Source organism: Mustela lutreola, chromosome 11 (genome assembly GCF_030435805.1).
Source record: "Mustela lutreola isolate mMusLut2 chromosome 11, mMusLut2.pri, whole genome shotgun sequence".
Taxonomy (NCBI): Eukaryota; Metazoa; Chordata; class Mammalia; order Carnivora; family Mustelidae; genus Mustela; species Mustela lutreola.
Genome location: NC_081300.1, coordinates 78,013,773 through 78,021,870, shown reverse-complemented (window position 1 = coordinate 78,021,870; position 8,098 = coordinate 78,013,773). Strand labels below are relative to the sequence as shown.

The window sequence follows — 8,098 nt, the reverse complement described above, 5'->3', positions numbered from 1 at the left end:
GGAAGATAGGAGTGATTAAGCACTTTTCTCTAAGGGTGCACTGAGGAGCGGGGCCCTGAGCTTTCCACTCCTCTGAGCAGGATTGAGAGACCGCCATTATCATTCCATCATCCAGAACTCTACGGAAAGCCTTCAGGGAACAAAAGCTCCTGGATTACTTAGCCTTACCCCAGGTAAGGGCAGGACAAATCCATCTCGGACAAAGACACTTGAGAATCAATACAACAGGCCCCTTCCCCAGAAGACCAACATGAAACCCAGCCAAGATCAACTACACTTAGTAAGCAGAAAGGTGGAATTCCAGAGGAGGAGAAAGCAAAACAAGGAATTCGTGGCTTTCTCCCAATGATTCATTAGTCTTGCAGTTATATTTTTTTCTTTTTTCTTCTGCTAAATTTTTTTACTTTTACCCTTTCCTCTTTTAATGATTTTTTTAACTAGTTTATTTTTAAAATACCTTACAAAAAATAATAATCTATTTTGAACCTTCATTATTATAGTCATATTTGATCCTCCATATATAAAACTAACTATATATTCTTTTTCACATAGGGTTTTTTCTTCTAAAAATGTGGAGTATAACTTCTCCTAATAGAACAAAATATACCCTAAATCTAGTTCCAAGATTGTTCTAGTGTCCAGCCTGAGCAAATTCTCTCCAGTTTATTTTTCTTTATTGTCCCAACCAACTTGCTCTATCAACTAGTTTTTTAGAAATTAAATTTTTTTCTCATTTTTAAAAAGATTTTATTTATTTATCAGAGAGGGTGGGGAGAGAGTGAGCACAGGCAGACAGAATGGCAGGCAGAGGCAGAGGGAGAAGCAGGCTCCCTGCCGAGCAAGGAGCCCGATATGGGACTCGATCCCAGGACGCTGAGATCATGACCTGAGATGAAGGTAGCTGCTTAACCAACTGAGCCACCCAGGCGTCCCTTTTTTCCTCATTTTTAGAGGTATATTCCATCCCTTCATTGTGCCTACCCTTATATGTTTTTCATCCTTTAAAATCTTGGGAGGTAGTTTCTTCTAAGAGACCAAAATACTCCCAAAATTAAGTGAGTGACCCTGTTCTAGTCACAAGTCTAGTATATATATATATCTATATTTTCTTTTTTAATATTTTTCCTTGTTTTCTTTTTTTAAAACCTTTTTCCCCCCTTGAACTTCTTTTTTATCCCCTTTCGTTCTCCCATAACTTGGGTCTCTTCTGATGTGGTTAAAGCACATTTTCCTGGGGTCTATACCACCCTTTTAGCATTTTATTTGCTCCTTTATGTATTCTTATCTGCTCAAAATGACAAAGTGGAAAAACTCACCACAGGAAAAAGAACAAGAGGCAGTACCAAAGGCTAGGGACATAATCAAAACAGACATTGGTAATATGACAGAACTAGAGTTTAGAATGACAACTCTCAAGGTTCTAGCTGGGCTCGAAAAAGGCATGGAAGTTATTGGAGAAACCCTCTCCAGAGAGATAAAAGCCCTTTCTGGAGAAATAAAAGAACTAAAATCTAACCAAGTTGAAATCAAAAGAGCTATTAATGAGGTGCAATAAAAAATGGAAGTTCTTACTGCTACGATAAATGAGGCAAAAGAATTAGTGATATAGAAGACCAAATGATGGAGAATAAAGAAGCTGAGCAAAAGAGAGACAAACAAATACTGGACCACGAGGAGAGAATTTGAGAGATAAGTGAAACCATAAGATGACACAACATTAGAATAATTGGGATCCCAGAAGAAGAAAGAGAGAGGGGAGCAGAAGGTATATTGGAGAGAATTTTTGTAGAGAATTTCCTTAATATGGCAAAGGGAACAAACATCAAAATCCAGGAGACGCAAAGAATGACCCTCAAAATCAATAAAAATAGGTCCACACCCCGTAACCTGATAGTAAAATTTACAACTGTTAACAACAAAGAGAAAATCCTGAAAGCAGCCTGGGAAAAGAAGTCTGTATTGTACATCAGTAAAAACATTTGATTGGCAGCAGACTTATCCACAGAGACCTGGCAGACCAGAAAGAACTGGCATGATATATTCAGTGTTAAATGAGGAAAACATGCAGCCAGGAATACTATATCCAGCTAGGCTATCATTGAAAATAGAAGGAGAGATAAAAAAGCTACCAGGACAAACAAAAGCTGAAAGAATTTGCAAACACCAAACCAACTCTCCAGGAAATATTGAAAGGGATCCTCTAAGCAAAGAGAGAGCCTAAAAGTAGTAGATCAGATAGGAACAGAAACAATATACAGTAACAGTCACATTATAGGTAATACAATGCCACTAAATTCATATCTCTCAATAGTTACCCTGAATGTAAATAGCCTAAAGGCACCAATCAAAAGACACAGGGTATCAGAATGGATAAAAAGCAAAACCCATCAATATGCTGCCCAAGAAACTCATCATAGACCCGAAGACACCCCCAGATTTAAAGAGAGGGGGTGGGAAACAATTTGCCATGCTAATGGACATCAGAAGAAAGCTGGGGTGGCAATCCTTATATCAGATCAATTAGATTTTAAGCCAAAGACTATAATAAGAAATGAGGAAGGACACTATATTATACTCAAAGCGTCTGTCCAACAAGAAGACCTAACAATTTTAAATATCTATGTCCTGAACATGGGAGCAGCCAACTATATAAACCAATTAATAACAAAATCAAAGAAAAGCATCGACAATAATAAAATAATAGTAGGGGAATTTAACACTCCCCTCATTGAAATGGACAGATCATCCAAGCAACAGATCCACAAGGAAAAAGGCCTTAAATGACACACTGGACAAGATGGACATCACAGGTATATTCAACACATTCCATCCCAAAATAACAGAATACACATTCTTCTCTAGTGCACATTCTTCTCTATTCTCCAGAATAGACCACATCCTGGGTCATAAATGAGATCTCAACCATTATCAAAAGATTGGGATCATCCCCTGCATATTCTCAGACCACAATGCTCTGAAACTAGAACTCAATCACAACAGGAAATTTGGAAAGAACACAAATACATGGAGACTAAACAGCATCATTCTAAAAAATGAATTGGACAACCAGGAAATTAAAGAAGAATTGAAAAAATTCATGGAAACAAATGATAATGAAAACAAACGTGTTCAAAATCTGTGGGATACAGCAAAGGCAGTACTGAGAGGAAAATATAAAGCTGTACGAGCCTTTTTCAAGAAACAAGAAAGATCTCAAATACACAACATAAACCTACACCTTAAAGGAGTCGGAGAAAGAACAACAAAGAAAGCCTAAACCCAGCAGGAGAAGAGGAATAATAAAGATCAGAGCAGAAATCAATGAAATAGAAACAAACCAAAAAAAAAAAAAAACCACAAAAAACCAAAACCCACCCCCCCAAAAATCCAATAGAACAAATCAACGAAACTAGGAGCTGGTTCTTTGAAAGAATTAATAAGATTGATAAAGAAAGAGAAAGGACCCAAATAAATGAAATCATGAATGAAAGAGGAGAGATCACAACCAACACCAAAGAAATACAAACAATTATAAGAACATACTATGAGCAACTCTACGCCAACAAATTCAACAATCTGGAAGAAATGGATACATTCCTAGAGACATATAAACTACCACAACTGAACCAGGAAGAAATAGAAAACTTGAACAGACCCATAACCAGTATGGAGATTGAAACAGTCATCAAAAATCTCCAAACAAACAAAAGCCCCGGGCCAGATGGCTTCCCAGGGGAATCCTACCAAACATTTAAAGAGGAATTAATTCCTATTATCCTGATACTGTTCCAAAAAATAGAAATGGAAGGAAAACTTCCAAACACTTTTTTTTCTGAGGCCAGCATCACCTTGATCCCAAAACCAGACACGGATCCCATCAAAAAAGAGAACTACAGACCAATATCCTTGATGAACACGGATGCAAAAATTCTCACCAAAATCCTAGCCAATAGGATTCAACAGTACATTAAAAGGATTATTCACCACGACAAAGTGGGATTTATTCCAGGGCTACAAGGTTGGTTCAACATCTGCAAATCAATCAATGTGATACAACACATTAATAAAAGAAAGAACAAGAAACATATGATACTCTCCATAGATGCTGAAAAAGCATTTCGCAAAGTGCAGTATCCCTTCCTGATTAAAACTCTTCAAAGTGAAGGCATAGAGGGCACATATTATCAATATTATCAAAGCCATCTATGAAAAACCCACTGCAAATATCATTCTCAATGGAGAAAAAATGAATACTTTTCCGCTGAGGTCAGGAACACGGCAGGGATGTCCGTTATCACCACTGCTATTCAACATCGTACTAGAAGTCCTAGCCTCAGCAATCAGACAACAAAAAGAAATCAAAGGCATCCAAATTTTGCCAAATTGGCAGAAGAGAAGTCAAACTATCCCAGTTTGCAGATGATATGATACTGTATGTGGAAAACTTAAAGGACTCCACTCCAAATCTGCTATAACTTGTATAGAAATTCTGTAAAGTGTCAGGATATAAATCAATGAACAGAAATTGGTTGCATTTTTTTATACCAACAAGACTGAAGAAATAGAAATTAAGGAGTGAATCCCATTTACAATTGCACCCAAAACCCAAAGATACCTAGGAATAAACCTAACCAAAGAGACAAAGAATCTATACTCAGAAAATTCTAAAGTCTCATGAAAGAAATTGACGAAGACACAAAGAAATGGAAAAATGTTCCATGCTCCTGTATTGGAAGAACAAATATTGTGAAAATGTCTATGCTACCTAAAGCAATCTACACATTTAATGCAATCCCTATCAAAATCCCATCCATTTTTTTCAAAGAAATGGGACAAATCATCCTAAAATATATATGGAACCAGAAAATACCTCGAATAGCCAGAGGAATATTGAAAAAGAAATCCAAAGTTGTTGGCATCACAATTCCAGACTTCAAGCTCTATTACAAAGTTGTCATCAACAAGATAGTATGGAACTGTCCCCAAAACAGACATGGATCAATGGAACAGAATAGAGAGCCCAGAAATACACCCTCAACTCTATGGTCAACTAATCTTCAACAAAGCAGAAAGGAATGCCCAGTGGAAAAAAGACAGCCTCTTCAACAAATGGTGTTGGGAAAATTGAACAGCCACATGCAGAAAAATGAAATTGGACCATTTCCTTACACCATACATGAAAATAGACTGGAAATGGATGAAGAAGCATAATGTGAGAGAGGAATCCATCAAAATCCTTGAGGAGAGAACAGGTAGCATCCTCTTTGACCTCAGCAGCAGCAACTTCTTCCTAGGAACATCGCCAAAGGCAAGGGAAGCAAGGGCAAGAATGAACTATTGGGATTTCATCAGATCAAAAAGCTTTTGCACAGCAAAGGAAACAGTTAACAAAGCCAAAAGATGACTGTCAGAAGTTATCTGGGAGAAGATATTTGCAAATGACATACCAGATAAAGGGCCATTATCTATCCAAAATCTATAAAGAGCTTATCAAACTCAACAACCTAAGAACAAATAATCGAATGAAGAAATGGGCAGAGGACATGAACAGACATTTCTGCAAAGAATACATCCAAATGGCCAACAGACACATGAAAAAATGCTCCACATCACTCGGCATCAGGGAAATACAAATCAAAACCAGAATGAGATACCACCTCACACCTTTCAGAATGGCTAAAATGAACAAGTCAGTCAATGACAGATGCTGGCGAGGATGTGGAGAAAGGGCAACCCTCCTACACTGTACGTGGGAATGCAAACTGGTGCAACCACTCTGGAAAACAGCGTGGAGGTGCCTCAAAAAGCTGAAAATAGAACTACCCTAAGACCCAGTGATTATAGTACTGGGTATATACCCTAAAGATACAAACGTGGCATTCTGAAGGGGCACATGAACCCAAATGTTTATAGCAGCAATGTCCACAATAGTTAAACTATGGAAAGAACCTAAATGTCCTTCAACAGATGAATCAATAAATAAGGTGTGGTATATATGTACAATGGGATACTATGCAGCCATCAAAAGAAATGAAATCCTGCTTTTTGTGATGACGTGGATGGAACTAGAGGGTATTATGCTTGGTGAAATAAATCAATCTGAGAAAGACAACTATCATATGATCTCCCTGATATGATGAATTGGAGATGCATCATAGGCGGTTTTGGTCGTACGAAAAGAAAAATAAAAGAAGATGGGATTTGGAGGGAGACAAACCATAAAAGACTGAATCTCACAAAACAGACTGAGGGTTGCTGGGGGGAGGTGTGTTGGGAGAGGATGGTGGGGGGATGGACATTGGGGAGGGCAGGTGCTATGGTGAGTGATGGTGAGTGCTGTGAAATGTGTAAACCTGGTGATTCACAGACCTGTACCCCTAGGGATAAAAACACATTATATGTTTATAAATATTTAAAAAAAATAATTTAAAAAATGCATTAAAAAAACACATATTGCAAGCCCAGAATTAATCTCATATTCAATCAAAAAAGTTTGAAAGTTTTCCCCTTAAAGATCAGAAAAAAGACAAGTGTGTCCACTTTCACTACTCTCATTTTACATAGTACTGGATGTTGTAGCCAGAGAAACAAGGAACACAAAGAAATAAAAGACTCCCCCCCCCCAAAAAAAAAGGAAGAAGTAAATTTTTTTTTTTTGGATAACATGAACTTACATGTAAAAAAATCCTAAAAACTTCACAAAAAATTTTGAATAAACAAACTTAGTAAAGCTGCCATATACAAGATCAATATATAAAAGAAAAGAATTTTGTTTTGTTTCGTTTTTTTTAATATGGAATGCTTCCTAGTTTTTCATGTCATCCTTGTTCAGTGATCTAGCTAATCTTCTCTGCATCATTCCAATTTTAGTATATGTGCTGCCAAAGTAAGCACAAGACAGGAGCATTTTAACACTCTAATGATGAACTATCTGAAAAAATAAAGAGAACAATCTAATTCACATTAGCATCAAAACTAATAAAATACTTAGGAAAAGATTTAACTAAGAAGATGAAAGATCTGTACCCCATAAACTATGACATTGATAAAGAAATTGAAGGAGACATAAATGGAAAGATAGCTCATATTTATGAATGGTAAGAATTAACATTCTTAAAATGTCCATACTACCGAAAACCATCTGTAAATTCAATTCCTATCAAAAATCCAATGTCAGGGACACCAGGGTCGTTCAGTGGGTTAAGCCGCTGCCTTCGGCTCAGGTCATGATCCCAGGGTCCTGGGATTGAGCCCTGCATCAGGCTCTATGCTCAGCAGGAAGCTGCTACCTCTTCTCTCTCTGCCTGCCCCTCTGCCTTCTTGTCATCTCTCTCTGTCAAATAAATAAATAAATAATCTTTTAAAAAATCCAATATTTTTTTTTACAGAAGTAGGTAAAGAATCCTAAAATTTATATGAGACCATAAAAGACAACAAATAATTAAAGCAGTTCTGAGAAAGAATGAAGAAGTGAAATTACACTTCTTGATTTGAAACTATACTACAAAGCCCTCATGCTCAAAACAATAAAGTATACTGGCATAAAAACAGACAAATAAACAAGTAAAACAGAATTGAGAGTCCAGAAATAAATCCTTTCATACAGTCACCTAATATTTGACAGGGGCCAACATATATAATGGGTAAAGATAGTCTGTTCAATAAATGATATTTAAAACTGAATAGTCACATAAACAAGCATGAAACTGGAACCTTATATCACTCATAAATCTTAACTTGAAATAGATTAAAGACTTAAATGTGATGCATGAAACTCAATTTCCTAAAGGAAAACCTGAAAAATTCTCCTTGACATTGATCTTGCTAATAGTTTTTTGGATACCAGGCCAAAAACACAAGCAAAAGAAGCAAAAATAAATAAATGGTATTACTTTAAACTAAAGTTTCTGCATTGCCAAAAAAAAAAAGAGAGAGAGAGAGAGAGAGAATGAAAACACAATCCACAGAATGGAAGAAAATACTTACAAATCTTATATCTGAAAAGAGGTTAATAACGAACAGATACAAATAGAAAAAAATATAATTAAAAAAATAGCAAAAGGATCTCAATAGACTTTTTTTTTTCAAAAAAGTTATA

General features: G+C 36.4%; 1 non-coding gene across 1 annotated transcript; it reads right to left on the bottom strand.

Moving 5' to 3' along the window:
• Positions 1–6,787: 6,787 nt before the first annotated feature.
• Positions 6,788–6,894, bottom strand: LOC131811954 (U6 spliceosomal RNA). Its single transcript, XR_009346194.1, has one exon. It is a non-coding gene; the product is annotated as a U6 spliceosomal RNA (small nuclear RNA).
• Between the last annotated feature and the right edge of the window lie 1,204 nt (positions 6,895–8,098).